Raw genomic sequence first — 13,952 nt, forward strand, 5'->3', positions numbered from 1 at the left:
CTCAATCTCGTACACACTTAACTGAGAAACAGAGGCACTAGCATAGCCCCTGACGCATAGAGGACCCCAATAATTACTCATGAAGTGAACAGTTACTCCTGGCTGATACCAAAGCCTATTTCTGACTCTGCACATGAGCTTCTTTCATTCCAGCCCCTCCCACAACTCCCCCAGGCCTCAGGGCAGCCCCTCATGAAATGTCAATGAGATGTTATGTACGCCGGCTGGCACATGACTGACCACTACCTCCTTCCTTGCCCGCTTCAGGTCTTCTGGATGTTTTTGTAGGGTGCTTACCAGTCTGGGCACAGCCAAGAGCTTCTTTTACTTAGTAATCCTGCTGTTGGCAGACAGGTGTGAAAAGAACAGAAAGCAGACATCATGGTCTGCTGATTTAATTACTGCTTTTCAGAGCCGCCGAATTTGAGTCTGGAAAGCTCCTAATAGCAGGCTTGTCTGTGGAACAAGAGCAGACATTGTGAGCTTTAAATAGGGGTTTGACAGGCCACCGCTGACTGAAATGTCAGACCAACCAGTTGAGGCGACTCCTCTGGCTCCAGGTCTCTTTTCTGTCTTGCCTCAGTCCTGGGTGTTGTGCTTAGATGAGCTCCAGTGCTGGTCAAAAGGAACCTACAGCCAGGATGGGGTAGGACGAGGCAGGGACCCCCCCTCAGGTAAAGCTGAGCTCAATACTGCGATGTCTAAAAGACGCTGATCCTTTTCATTTAGTCTCTCAACAAGCATTTATTAAGCACCTGTTGTTTGTCACATGCTGTTCTTCCCTGGGGATACAATGGTGAATGGTGAATCTCCTGGTAAAAGTCAAACACCTTGTCTTCAATGAAACTTTGGTTCTCTGATGCCCTTTGGTTGGTGCCTGTGCCTAGCTGGGTTTATGGAGCAGAGGAAGGCTTTATAGCCACAGAATCTCCTTGAACATCATGTAGAATTTGGCCCAGGCCTGAGGAGATGCCAGTGTTGGCCGTGGAAGATCCAAGAGAAGTATGGTCCTGTTGGCATCCCCTCAGGCCAGTCTTGGCTGTCTCAGATGGACAGTTGGATGGCTGCTGCTCATCCAGATGGCCATTTCTTGTGTGTGTGTGTGTGTGTCTGTGTGTGTGTGTGTGTGTGTCTGTGTGTGTGTGTGTGTGTGTGTGTGTCTGTGTGTGTGTGTGTGTGTCTGTGTGTGTGTGTGTGTGTGTGTGTGTCTGTGTGTGTGTGTGTGTGTGTGTGTGTCTGTGTGTAATTCCACTTGTGTTCAAGTTAAAGGTCAGTGCCTCACTTATTCTACTTGTGATTTCCCCCTCCCTAAATTGGGATTATTTTATTTTTCCCGATCAAATTCAAAAGCTTGCTCTTTTTTCTTTTTATAATGTTAGTATAACTAACTATTTAAAAATTTTTATTGAGATATAATTGACGTATAACATTACATTAATTGTAAGGGTACAAGATAATGATTCAACATATATATTGAGAAATGATTACCACGATATGTCTAGTTAACATCCATCACCTCACATACGTAGTTACAATTGATTTATTTTTTTTTTTTTTGGTCCCAGATGGCTATTTCTAATATCATGTGTTTTGTTGGGGAATGGTAAACCTTTTACCTATAAGAACTAGCTATTATATCTGATATTTTTAGGGGTACAGGAGAAAAATCATGGGCAACTGAGGCCATTTCCCAGGGCATTTGAGTAGAACAAACTGACATGGGTACTGGCCCATCCATTTGTCTTTGAGCCATTCAGAAACTGCAGATCAAGATCAAGTTCAAGGCCTTTGTTGTGGCTTGATGACACTCTTCCATCCTATCTTCCACCCCGAGCCAGCGTGAAGCAGCCACACTGTCTCCCCGTGGCCTGCTCTGGACATGCTTGACTTCAGCCCCCATGGCATTGCTTTTGTCTCCTCAAACATTCTATGGCTGAGCAGTGAAAACTGTGAAATGAGGGTAGTTTTAGCAGCAAAAGGATTTAGACTGGGCGCTTGAAAACTGAAGGATCAGACTACCGATTCCTTTCCTCTTTGGTTATCCCAGTTTACTATCCAGTTTTCTTCCGTCACATGCTTTTATTTAAAGCTAATCAGGCACTGAGTTTATATGAATTGTTTCATATAATCTTCAAAATAGTCTTGTGAAGAATCATCATGAAACCTTATGTTCCAGAAGAGGGAATTGAAGCTTAGCAAAGAAAGAAGTTTGCCCGCGGCCTCCAGCTAGTTACAGGGTTCGAGCTCAGAGCTCCTGCTCCCAACCACTGTACTGTGTGGACCCTCCAGGCCAGGTGATGCCCTGTCACACTTGTCTTATTCATTGTCAAGGCTGAGGTTCATCCTTGATTGAAATTGTCATTCAATTAACTTTGGAAGGTGTCTGATTTTCTCTCGTCTCTTGCTTATAAGACCTGGGGCTCCACCTCTCCTCACCCAAGGGGAAATCTGCCCTGTCCCGTAGCCCAGAGGTCCCATGGGAGTGACTTGCTTCTCCTAAGTGCACCATCTTAGATGTCCCTAGAGGGCCCACAGAGATGGCGGAGGAGGAGGATGCCTATAAATACCATGGAGTCCTACTCCAACGTTCACTCTCTGTGTGATCTTGGGCAACTTATTGGCCTCTTTAAGCCTCAGTTTTCTCTTCTGTGAAGTGAAAGTAAAATGAGAACCTACCCCGATTACGCTGTTAGGGGATTTAGCAGAGAGCCTGGCATGTAACCAGCAGTCAATAATTATTATCTATTATGGGTCCATGGTGTGTTATCTACAATTCTGAAGTAAAAACTCTCTGAAAATTGTATGGTTGGTGTCAAAACCCATTTGGAAGCATAACCTGTCCTGACGTGTCATACAGCTGTGTTTAGAAATACTAATGAGGTTTCGCTCTGGGCCATGCTGCAGTTGTTACATGATATACTGTTTTCCCCAAAATAAGACCTCGCCGGACCATCAGCTCTAATGTGTCTTTTGGAGCAAAGATTAATATAAGACCCGGTCTTATTTTGTAAAATAAGACCGGGTCTTATATAATACAATATAATATAATATAGTATAATATAATGTAATATAATACCAGATCTTAGATTAAGTTTTGCTCCAAAAGATGCATTAAAGCTGATGGTCCAGCTAGGAAAGCAGGGTACATACATTTACCTCATTACCTTTCTAAAGTCTAAAGAATCGAAATTCCGAAACACACCTAGTTCCAACAGTTTAGGATAAGGGATTGTGAACCTGTATTACTTTTAAGAGCAGAGTCAGTATGTCCCTTGAGTGACTTTCAAAAGCAGTGACTGTCACTCTGAAACTCTGAGCGCCAAAACCCTGGGAAGAATAATATTAACTATCACTTCTCAAAGAAGAAATTATAGATTGCTGTTTAAGGGCTAAAAGAACTAGAGGTAATGAAGTGGGTTGAAACAATATATTTCTTTCTTCATTTGCTCATGTGATCACTAGGGAGTTTCTCTAGGGTCTGGCCCTGGATGGGAGCAATCCCAGGATGCAGTGGCCGCTTCCTGCTTCTTCAGTGTTTTGATAGGTAGAGCTAGAGAAGGGGGAGCAGAACAGTGGTCCTATCTCAAGGCATCTAGGCTTTTATTGAGGAAGTAAGACATGCAGGCTTGAAACAAGAAGAGGAGTTTAGATTAGAATATATTAGAAGACTATGAAATCATTATTCAAGTGAGTAACAGAGCTTGGTATGTACTGAAAGAGTTCCAAACAGGGACTCCCAAATGTCGAGGAGCTAATCGAAGGCCAGCTCATTCTTAGAGAGAAGAGCCCCAAGTAATGGATAAGAAATGAGAAGAGAAGACAAACTGACGTTGGGGTGGAGGAGAAAGCAGGGGCTTTGGAAATCAGTCCATACCCACATTTACTAGCTATGTGGCTTTGGCAGTTTGGCAAACATTTCTGAGCCTCAGTTTCTTCATTTGTAATGTGCAGATAGCTATCTCTCTCTCTCTGTAGCTATAATTATTGTAAAAGTTAAAAATAAATAGTCTATGGAAAGTGTTACCAGAACACCCTTTCTTCTTCTGGTGGCCGTTGTCCCTGCAATTTGGCTCTCAGAATCTTAGCTCTCACTTATTCCATGATGCCTGTTGGCCATGAGCTGGGCAGCATACAGCCTTACTCAAAGATGTATGTTTGACAAAGCTATATAAATCAGTAGAAAACAACCAATCAACCAACTAACCAGCCAAAATCCCAGACAAATAACCCTGTACCCCCATGACAACATTTGACAGCTCTCTCCCATTCATTTCTTCCTACTATCTCTCTAATTAAGCCACACCCTCCATCCAGCAGTGGCCAGAGGAAGCCAGCCTGCCCATGAGATCTCCTGTTTGTTCTCAGGAAAGCTCATTTTATCTTCTTTCTAAGACCTCTTGACCTGTTAACATGCAGCACCACCCCATGGGAAGGTTCTTGATGGATGGCGATTGTCCTGATATCTTGGCTCCAATGCCATTGTCCAGCCTCAGTGGGTCATACAAATACCACAACCACATAAATCCTACATATCAACTAGGGGAGAGGTTAGGGGAAACGTAAAACAAAGGAGAGTAGAGGTTATCGTGGTAGAAATGCAGGGCGAGAGAAGGCCTCACCAGGTCTAATGCAGAAGGAAAGGGGGTGAAACAGTCACCAAAGCAGAGTTAATGCCAGAGCCCACCCATAAACAGGGAGCTCAGGAAAACTGTCTCATTTCCAATGGGAAGCATCCCCACCCCAACATAAAACACCCAGAAGAGCTGGGGCATGTAAGGTTTTATGAGTAGTAGTTAGCAGCAATGGTTGAGTAACATCACCACCACCACCACCATTCTCATCATTGTCACCATCCTCCTCCTTTATAGAGGATAAAAGTTCGTGACGATCATCTCTCCTGTGAGATCAGGAGAGATGGGGTCAGGAAGAGCACAGGTAAAGCAGAGGGGATACTTGGCAGTTTAGATGTAAAGACTGGAAGATTCTGAACACCGACTGAGCCATCATCTACAGTCACTAGGGTGTCATTGCTGAGAGAACAAGCATCATGCTTAACAATGGTGTGAAGGGATCCCAGTGGTGACAGCGAGTGTGAATGCTTCAAGGAGGGAGGGAAACGAGTCAGGGAGACTGATAGGAACAAAAAGAAAGGGATGGGTCCTAATGACATTTTTGTTTAAATTAGTTTTATTATTACTTATCAACTTAAATTTTTCATATAATTTATTGAGGTGAAATTCACTAACATCAAATTAAACATTTTTAAGTGGATGATCCAATGGCATTTCATACATTTATAATGTTGTGCAAACACCACCTCTATCTGGTTACCAAAACGTTTCCATTACTCCCAAGTAAAACCCTGTACCCCGTAAGCAGTTTCTCTCCATCTCCCTTCCTCCAGCCACTGGTAACCACCAATCTGTCTTCTGATTCTATGGATTTATCTTTTCTGGATATTGCGCATAAATAGAATCCTACAATATGTGACCTTTTTTGTCTGACTTCTTTCACTTAGCATGTTTTCAAGATTCATCCACATTGTAGTATGCATCAGTACTTCATTCATTCTAATGGCTGAATAATATTCCGGTGTATGGATATACCAAATTTTTTTATCCATTTGTTCATTAATGGACATTGGGCTATTGTGAATAGTCAATAGGAATAGGCACAGAGAGTCCCGATGACATTTTAAAAGTGACTTTGAAGGTGTGTCTTTATGTGTCCTCTGCTTGAATGCTGTAGCAAGCCAGACTTTGTGAAATGTATTTCAGAGGTGAGATTCCCAATTTCAGTTACTGGTGAGTCAGGACATGGGCCCAGTAGGCAGAAGAGGCTAAAGATTGGATAAACCCCGTCCTGGAGAAGCAACTCCAGGTCAGCTCAGGAGGCCTGGGAAAGGTGGTGTGGTCTGGTGGAGAACATCGTAGGCTGGAGTCAGAAGGCAGGCTGATGTTTGAGTAATGGCTCTGCTGCTTCGAGGCCGTGTAATCGCTGGGTATGTCTCTGAACCTAAGCATCCTCATTTCTAAAATGTGCTATGATCACTGCTTGCCTTCCCCACAGAGCTGTTAAAAGACTGAAGGAACTGTCTTATTGGGGGTGCTTCTCGAGTAGTCATGGATCACACTTTTGTGCTATGATTATTATTTCCTTGCTAGAAGACACGCAAGGTGACATTTCTGACTCACCATCAGTAGCCATTTGTTTTTGTCACATTGTGTGACTCGCAAGTACTAGCAAATGCAGATCTTCAGAGGGCTACTGGGTAGCCCATAGAACTGGAAAAATGAATAATCAGGCTCCAAAGGGCAGGGACCAGAGAAGGTCTGAGGGTCCCCAGGGCAGAGGCTGTCTGCTTGGGTGAATAAGGGATGGTCATTTTTCTGCCTTTGTATCACTCCAGTCAAGGTTCCAAATTCCAGGAGAGGGTTTGGTCAATGAGCCCCTTGACTAGGGGAGGACGAGAATCCTTGACTGACAATTTCATCAGGCCTGCACATCGAGGGGAAGAGGTGATTCTCCAAATGGAAATGAGGGAGTCATTAACAGAAGGAAGAGGAAGTCGGGGCTGGAAGGCCCCAAAGCCTCAAATGTCTACTAGAGATGCACTCCTTGAGCTGTTCATGCAGAAGCAAGCACAGCTGGAACTGCTGAACCACAGGCTCTGTGGCTGCCCTAGAAGCAGAGCACAAGTTGGGGTGACTAGGGATTGGGGGTGAAGGTTGGGGCCTGGCACCTGTACACCCGCTTCAAGGTGCTGCCCTTAGAGGCCATGTTCCATGTGTGAGGAGCAACAGCCCAGCCTGAGAAGTCTAGACTAGACTGGTGAGTAAAAATGTCCAGGTTCCAGGGAAGCAGCAGAAGGAGCTTTTCCAAAGCCAGCCGAGGTCCTCAATGCATGTAGGAAATTGTTCATCCCACACTGTGAATTTTCTGGGTATGAGCTGTCTTTAAACTTTAAAAATAAGTGACTGCAAACTGAGGCCCCCACAGCCCCTCCTCTCGTTAATCATCCATCTCGGAAGTGGTTGGTAACTCCCGCTGTCCATACCTCCAACATAGGCTGCCCTGCTCCCTGGAAAAACAGGAATTTCTTATCAGATCAACAGGAAATTCTATTTTTACTTGATGTGAGAATTAAAAATACCACAGGGAGAGAGGCACTTGCCTACCCAAGCCGGGCACTAAATTTATCCCCTCACTGAGGCACTCTCCTCCTAAACGGCTGCTCCCAGGGTTTGTGCTCTCTGAGACTGGCGCCAAATGGCACGGCAAGACCAAGCGCTGAGGCCTCCCAATTTGGTGTTTTTTCTAGCCCCAGGCAGCAGTGTTGCCATGAGGATCCCATACGACCACAGGAGGATGATGTTCCATGCAAGTCATGGTGGGCCTAGAAGGCTGCTCCACAGACATTCCTTAAAACACGGAGGCAGCTCCAGTCAGCAATACCCTAAAGTTAACTAAGTGGCCCCGGCCAAGAGTGGCCCTCAAGCCAGAGGACCCCTTTCCCGAAAAGCAGGTAGGAGGATGGCACCGATTTGCTGTGAGAAACCAGCCTCGGAAACATCAGGGAAGGAAAGCCAAAGTTTACTGAAGCCTGCCTGTGCACCAAGTACTTCCCAGCAGGGCTGTTGGACTGTTCCAGCAGCCATCAGTGGAAAGTGTCACAGCCTCACGAGCATCTGCCCCACTTTACAGAGGAGAGAGCGGAGGCTCAGAGAGGTCGGGGAACAGAATCCGAATCCCCTCGATTCCAGAACTCACGCTCTTTTCTCGTTATCACCACTATTTTGTTCAGCAGCTTGCTGCAGGTCAGAAGCAAAGCTAAGGAACCCAGTGACCACTAGTGTGGGTGCTGCCAGCTGTATAAGTGGCAGCCGTCCAGGACTCCTTTCTCCTGGAAGGAACGTCTTTCTATGTAGCAGGTCAGCTGCCTTTGCTTGGCTTTAACTGTAACTACCTCACAAGTAACTACCTCATTCAAACACTACAATGCCCAGCTGGCTTGAACTTGAAAGTCACAGGTTCTTTCTTGTAACCCTGCTAATGCACCCTTAGCCTTTTGTCTTGGGTTTGTATAAATCAATACTTTATTTGCTTGCTGAGTGGTAGTTTTATTTTCTCTCTCTCTCTCTCTCTCTCTCTCTCTCTCTCTCTCTCTCTCTCTCTCTCTCTCTCTCTCTCTCTATTTTGTGGTACAACTAAAAGAATGTTGCAAAACACCTGGGCTTTAATCCTACTTCTGAAGCTGGGATCTTGATATAATTCACTTCTCAGCCCAGGGCCTCGGTTTCCTCATCTGTAGCAATAGGAGGCTCAACTAGATCTGTGCTTCCAGTGCAGAGGCCACTAGTCTCAAGTGGCTATTGAGCACTTGCAATGTGACTAGTCCAAATTGGGATGTGCTGTAAATATAAAATACTGGATTTCGAAGACACATCAAAAAATAGGATGTAAACTTTCTCATTAATAACAACGATATTGATTACATGTTGAAATGATCATATTTGGGGTATACTGGATTAAATAAAATAAACTGGTAAAATTAATTTCACTACCTGTTTCTTTTTACTAATGTGGCTATTAGAACATTTAAAATATATCTGTGACTCGTGTTATGTTTCTCATGGACAGGTTGGACTAGACCTTCTAGGTTCCTTTCCATTTTTCGTCTGGTTAGTTAACTTGTTCAGGGTTAGGTTAAAGAGGTGCTTAATGGAAGGCCCTCGGTGGCTGCAGACACCCCTGCCTCTGGCTGCTCCTCAGTCATTTGCTCGAATGTTCCTCAGAGACCTGGCCCGAAGTGGAAAGGGGAAGTTCACAACCGTCAGTGGCTTTGTGAACTAGTGTCTGTGGCAAAATATTTGCTCTGAAAGGCGCTGCACCAGGTCATGGCCTGCCCTCTCTGCCACCAGTATGAGTACAAGGTCACCCAGACGCTGAGATCCTTCTTGCTCTGCAGTTTGTCACCCCCTTATGGATGCCAGGCATGTAGCTAACGGCTGAGGGCGCAGCCTTAACTTTTGACACTGCGTCCAGGAGTAAAACATGGTCTGCCACATTTTAAAACTTTGATAAGCTGTCTTAACTTCCAAAGAATTGGTTCTTTTCATGCAGAGGCAGCCTAAGGAAAGGAGAAGAAAAAGGAATTAGAGCATGTCCTGGATAGAAACCCAATGACCTGGTTAAAAGGCTGACAGCTCTTAGAATACTCAAGAATTGGGGTGTGATAAGAAAAAACAAAAGAAACAAACATACACCAAACAAACAAGCTGATACCTTTCCTGGTAGAGGTACACTCGATTGCCAAAGGCCAGGAACTTTTGGGGAGTCAGTTCAGGACTGTGAACGGAAGTTCAATGAGTAACAGCTAAAGGCAGGGCCTGATAAGTGAGAGTCAAGCATAAACTCATACCTGTTGGGCAACCATACGAGGAACTGGGCCATAGGTAGGGTGATTCAAGAGTGGGTCCATGCACTCAGTGTGGCTTTTGCCCACTTGGAGAAGGCTGAGTGGATAGAATATGCCTATCACCCTTGTGTTGATGATCAATGCCTCCTGAGTGCCCTCTCTGTGCAAGGTACCATAACGAACACTGTGAGGAACAGAGAAAGACAGCCTAGAGAAGACGTTTGTTCCATAGTCTCACTCTAGAAGCAGCGAAGTGAGCAGGAGTGACTTACCCAGTATCACACAACTAAGTAGTAGAAGGCCGGGGCTGAGATCTCAGACTCCTCTTGTTAGGTCCTTGTTCAAGGACCCTCCAGGATGGTGTCATGGAAGAAATATTGGACTGGACCTTAGGGGATCTTGGTTCTAGACTTGAGTCACTGCTAATGATGGGACCTTGGGCAAGTCATTTCACTTCCCTAAGCCTTTGTTTCCTCATCTGTAAAGCAGGGGGTGAGACTAGATGATCGCTTTGGTCTTATGTCCTAAGGTCAGAATAAGCCAGACTTTGCTGTAATAACAAGCAACCCCCACATTTCAGTGACTGAAGAAGCAAAGTCTTATTTCTCACTCACACTGTATGATCATGACAGGTCAGCAGGGACTCAGGATGATGGAGGCTCCACCTCGACATGTGTTTCATGGGGAGGAAAATGTGGCAAGGTAGACTCTGGCTTTTAAAGCTTCTGGCCAAAAACCAACACATGTCACTTAACCAAAGCTAGTCACAAAGTCTTCCACCATGTGGTCAGAGGAGAGGATACCAGAAACATTTGACAACAGTCCTACCACCATACGGTGCTTACATTGTGACAAAACAGTACAGAGCTACGTGGGGCAGTGGGGCCAGGAGCACTTGGCCCGAGTGAACTTCATGGGAAGACTTCATGGAGGAGGCTAAACTCCTGAAAGGCAGAGATTCTAGAGAGCTGGATCTAGAAGGCATGGCAGGAGCAGAAGCAAGGGTGTGGCAAAGGACAAAGAATGCTAACAATGGGAAACTGCCTCGTTTGGCTGAAGTGTGGTGAACATAAGGAGGAATGATAAGAGAAACACGAGAACAGGTCCTCCAGGGCTTTGAGTGCCAAGAGAGAGGGCGTGTGTCTTATTTGCTAGACCCTGAAATTTCTGAGCAGGTTTGTGTCTTAGTAAGCAGTGTGTGGATGGTATTAACAGCTCTAGAGAAGGGGTGATGAGAATAGCATGGGAGTGGGGGAGACCAGGAAGGAGACCACTGTTACCCCTGGGGCTGGAGGCGATGAGGCCCTAAGGCCCTGAGGCTTTATTCTGGGATGGGAGCAGCAGGGAAAATAGGACAAATGCAAGTGAGACTACATGTGAAAGAACCTAGCACAGGTCTTGGTACCCTAGTCAAATGGCTTACATTTGGTGATGATTGATGGTGTATGAGGAGGAAGAGGGAGGAATAAAAATAAGCCGGAAGTTTTGAGTTCAGATGACTCAAAGCAAGGGATGGCGTCTACAGAAAGAAGGAGTTAGGATGGCAAGCTGGTCTGTAGTGAAGGGAGGTGGGCAGTGTGCTCAGTTCTAGAGAAAGGAGGGAGTCTCTGCTCTCGTCTCTGGGTGAAGGAACGTGTGGAAAGCAGGAGAATGGTTGTGGAGTGCAATTGGGCTAAAGCAGTCCTCCTGAGTGTGAGATTTCAAGCCAGTGTCCCCAGCACCCGCAGAGAGGATTGTTGAGCTGTCCAGCCTGTGTTCTCTGAGTATATGCAGATGCCCCACAAGGGCAGAGGTGATTTGTTTGTGAGTTGCCTGGAGCTGCCCCTGACGCTCATGCTTCTAAGGGCAACTGGTGCTTTCTCGGGAGGAAAACATGGTAACCTGGAGGGCTTATGAGGGCTCTCTCCTGAACTCTCAGGTGAGAATCAGACTGAGTCACAGGGAGGACACCCCTGCCTGGCCTGGAGTCACGGGCATAGGCGTGGACAAAGTCTAGTGCCTGACCAAGGAGAGGCCCCAGGCGTCAGTTGTCCTCTCTCAATCCTGAATGGTCACTTTGTGCATTTTGCCCGGATCTCAACTTGCCATTTCTAAAGCTGCCTCAATCGTCCTGAATTAATCTAGAAAAGATGGTGGCACACCCTTTCAGCCCATGCTGCTTACCATCCTCCAAGACTCTCAATATGATTATTTAAAGTAGTAATGAAAAGCAAAACAGGAAATTCTTATCCGTTTTGGCAGGAAATTCTTCAGCTGCGTGGAAGGTACTCCTCTGGAGGTCTGTGCCCTCCAGGAACTGTTTAGAAGTGACTTATGGCCCAAGATGGCGCCAGTCCTTCCTCGACCCACTGCATTAAAACAGGAAGGAATAAGCTGGACCCTGGGAAGCAAGACCTGAATTATCTTGGAATGTGTATTTCTGTTGATAGCATATTCATTGTCTCCACTAATAAGTTATGGTCCTGTTTTTGTCCTGATCTGGAATGGGAAGTATCAAATTTAGGCAAGTAACGATGTTCCATTTCAAGTTTGAAGTTAATTATTTACCATGTTTCCCTGAAAATAAGACCTAGCTGGACAATCAACTCTAATGCGTTTTTTGGAGCAAAAATTAATATAAGGCCCAGTATTATATTATATTATATTATTATATTATATTATATAAGACCTGGTCTTATAGTAAAATAAGACCTTATAGTAAAATAAAACCGGATCTTATATTAATGTTTGCTCCGAAAGGTGCATTAGACCTGATTGTCCAGCTAGGCCTTATTTTCAGGGAAACATGGTAGTATGTATTATTTTATGTGGAATCTTAGGTAATAAGACTTAAGGGAGAAGATTTATGTTTATTGATGATTCATGAGTTCCACATATTGTGATAGACGCTTTATGTGTGTCGTGCTGTCTTTTCTAACTATGCATATCACTTTCTCCAGCTCACAGATATGAAAACTGAGGCTCGTTGCGATTAGGCAACCTGGTCTAAGCCACATAAGTAGTAAAGGGTGGACCCAGAAGAAATAATGCTTTCAATGGAGTCTGAGTTACCTGAGAGCCCAGGCCGGGTCGGCTTTGCTCACCACTGTGACAGCAGCACCTGGCAGAGTACCTAGAATATAGTAGGTTCAATCCAAAGAAGTAGTTCTTAAATGAAAGAATGAAGGTGTGTTTGGGAGTGGGAAGGCTCGTTATCTGAGGTTTGCTCCAAACTCACATAACTAGGCCCTCTTGTTTTGTTCCCATAAGGCCTTTCAGTTATTTCTAGTATATACAGTGTCACAGAGGACGAATCTCATCAATCTGTTGCAGGATTGTTGATGTTTTTACCAAGAGCTAGTGTCGTGGACTGAATTATGTCCTCCTGAGATTGATACGTTGAAGCCCTAACCCCCAGCACCTCACAATGTGATGATCTGAAAATAGGGTTTTAAAGAGTCAGTTAAGGTGACATGAGGTCATTAGGGTGAGCCTTATTCAACATGACTGGGGTCCTTGTGAGAGGAGCCAATCAGGACACCGACACACACAGAGCAAAACCATGTGAAGGTACGTGGAGAAGACAGACAAGCCAAGGAGAAAGGCCGCAGGAGAAACTAAGCCTGCGGACCCCCCTTGAGCTTTTCTCCAGGACTGTGAGGAAATAAATTGCTGTTGTTTAGGTTTCCCAGTCTAGGGGACTTGATTATGGCAGCCCTAGCAAACTAACACGTTATAACAATAGATAACTCCTTACCTGTTGGGTATTACGTCCTCGTGTTGGCTCCTTGCACATTGCACTTTTTTCTCTGAATCTGCATCAGGTCAGAGATGGTGATGAAAGGGATGAGTTTCCGACCATAAGCAGAAGATCTGTGTTGGAACAGTCCCTCCTCTCTCCCCGAAAGTCTTGGTGTATTGCTTGCAGTCAGAAGATCTAGAATCCAATAATGGGACTGTCACAGACTGGCAAGCTCTTCTCCTCTCTGAGCTGGGTTCTTCATCTGTGGGTTTGATTTTGGTGTTTTTTTTTTTTTTTTTTTTTTTTTTTTTTTTTTTTTTTTTTTTGGCTGGCAAAGGTTTTGTTTTTAACTGATTTTTAAATGCCTTCATTTAAAAGGACATGTGTTCTCCAGTTCAGCCGGAGCCAGAACACCTATTGTCCTATACCTGTCTGCTTTGCTTGTTTACATTCTCGTTTGCACCTCTTCTGGCTTGAACAGCCTCTGTGTATGTGATTCTAGGACAGCTTATTATGAGGCGTACCCTGTGCTTGGCCTTGTAAGTATGAGCCTTCTCCCAGCAAGGTTAGTTCCTTCAACTGGGAAGCCTTCTCTGTGGCTAGTGCTTTGTACTTGGTGTCCTGCCAGCTTGTTTGTCTTCATGCCTCCAATGTACTTCCAACTTCCACCTCAATGAAATTGGACTGCTCACCCTTGATTTTATGCCTGGGTTGGCTGGCACTGACTGGTTTTTAGGTTCTTCATAGGTTTGACTAAATTTAGCAACTCCATGTTCACCCATTCATTTATTCATTCATCTAACAAATATTTAT

The 13,952-nt window shown here is 44.9% G+C and overlaps 1 long non-coding RNA gene across 1 annotated transcript; it reads right to left on the reverse strand.

The window, feature by feature from the left end:
* Positions 1–5,257: 5,257 nt before the first annotated feature.
* On the reverse strand, positions 5,258–13,687 carry LOC117032666 (uncharacterized). The gene is made up of 3 exons (XR_004424792.1): positions 13,155–13,687; positions 12,470–12,530; positions 5,258–7,081 (listed from the first exon to the last, which is right to left on the reverse strand). It is a non-coding gene; the product is annotated as an uncharacterized LOC117032666 (long non-coding RNA).
* Positions 13,688–13,952: the final 265 nt, after the last annotated feature.

This window comes from Rhinolophus ferrumequinum, chromosome 13 (assembly GCF_004115265.2).
Source record: "Rhinolophus ferrumequinum isolate MPI-CBG mRhiFer1 chromosome 13, mRhiFer1_v1.p, whole genome shotgun sequence".
Lineage (NCBI taxonomy): Eukaryota > Metazoa > Chordata > Mammalia > Chiroptera > Rhinolophidae > Rhinolophus > Rhinolophus ferrumequinum.